Below are 2,011 nucleotides of genomic sequence, written 5' to 3' on the forward strand. Positions count from 1 at the left end.
TTTCAATGACATGTCCATTGGTAATAGTGTGGTGTTGAAGTCTCCCACTACTATTGTGTGGGTTTCAATGTGTGTTTTGAGCTTTAGTAAAGTTTCTTTTATGAATGTGTTTGTCCTTGCATTTAGGGCATAGATGTTCAGAATTGAGGCTATCTCTTGGTGAATTTTCCCTTTGCTGAATATGAAGTGTCCTTCTTCATCACATTTGATAATTTTGGTTGAAAGTCTATTTGATTGGACATTAAGGTGGCATCTTCAGCTTGTTTCCTGGGACCATTTGCTTGGAAGACCTTTTTTCCATCCTTTTACTCTGCAATAATGTCTGTCTTTGATAATGAGTTGTGTTTCTTGTATGCAACAAAATGCTGGATCTTGTTTGTGTATCCAGTCTGTTAGCTTATTTTTTTATAGGTGAGTTGAGTTCATTAATACTGAGAGATATTAAAGACAGTTGACTGTTGGTTCCTAGTATGTTGTTTTTGTAGGTGGCTTTATGTGCTTGTGGTTCTCTTCTTTTGGCTTTGTTATGAGATGCTTAACATCCTGTCTATTCTTTGGTGTAGGTACCTTCCTTGTGTTGGAGTTTTCCATCTAGGATCCTCTATAAGGCTGGATTGGTAGATAGATGATGTTTGAGTTTGTTTTTGTCTTGGAATTTTGGTTTCTCCTTCTATGTTGATTGAGAGTTTTGCTAGGTTGGCATTTGTGTTCTCTTAGAAATCAGGCTCTTCTGGCTTTTAGTGTCTCTGTTGAGAAGTCTGGTAAAATTCTGATAGGTCTACCTTTGTATGTTACTTGGCCATTTTCCCTTGCAGCTTTTAATATTCTGTCTTTGGTCTATGAGTTTGATGTTTTAATTATTATGTGATGAGACACTTTGCTTTTCTGGTCCCATTTATTTGGGGTTCTATAGACTTCTTGTACCTTTATGGACATCTCTTTTGGTTGGGGAAATTTTCTTCTATGATTTTTTTAAAAGAATTTTCAGGTCCTTTAACCTGGGAATCTTTGTTCTTCTCTGTTCCAATTATTCTTACATTTTCTCTATTCACTGTATCCTGAATTTTCTGGATGTTTTGATTTAGGAGGTTTTTTTTTTTTTATGTTTTGAATTTTCTTTGACTGTTGTGTCAATCTCTTCTATAGTATCTTCTGCACCTGAGGTTCTCTCTTCTATGTCTTGTATTCTGTTGATGATACTTATATCTGTAATTCCTGGCCTCTTTTCTAGGTTTCCCATATCCAGGTTTGCCTCTATTTGTGCTTTCTTTACTGTTCTACTTCCACTTTTAGGTCTTGGACTGTTTTATCTAATTCACTCACCTGTTTTATTGTGTTTTCCTGAATTTCTTTAAGGGATCTATTTGTTTCCCCGTTAAGAGCGTCTACCGTTTAACCTGTGTTTTCCTGTATTTCTTTCAGTGAGTTACTTATATCCTTCTTAATGGACTCTATTATCTTCATGAGATAGGGTTTTAGGTCAGCTTCATGATTTTGAGGTGTATTGATGTTGTCTTCCCCCCCACCCCCACCCCAATGCTGCCCAAATGTTGCTGTGGAATTCTGAAAGCGAAAGTGGACTAACAGCCCCAGGCTGAAGCCGGCCACCTGTGGTGCAAGACAATAGCCCCCAGACACTGCAGCTCCTCCTGAAACCAGAAGACCTACAGCTAACTTCTGCTAAGACTCCTGTTTGAAGTCCTTGCTCACCATAAACAGACTGCCTGCTTAAACAGACTGCCTGGGATGTAATACCACTGAGAACCAGAGTCTCTGCGCCTGCTGTTGTATTTATGTTATGCATGTGCTATGTTTGGATATTGTGGTTTCACTTTGCTGCCTCGATATAAAAACCCATTTCACCCCAAGTAAAGCACGCTTTGATAGATTTTCTTAGCATCTTCTCTGTGTTTTGTTCTTGACCCGTTTATTCCTACAGGTCTGGTCCAACCTCCAGTTCCAAGTTACCCATGACCCGAGTAGAGCCGCTGGTCGGACTCTATAGAGTGAC

The sequence above is a fragment of the Mastomys coucha genome, chromosome X (genome assembly GCF_008632895.1).
Source record: "Mastomys coucha isolate ucsf_1 chromosome X, UCSF_Mcou_1, whole genome shotgun sequence".
NCBI lineage: Eukaryota > Metazoa > Chordata > Mammalia > Rodentia > Muridae > Mastomys > Mastomys coucha.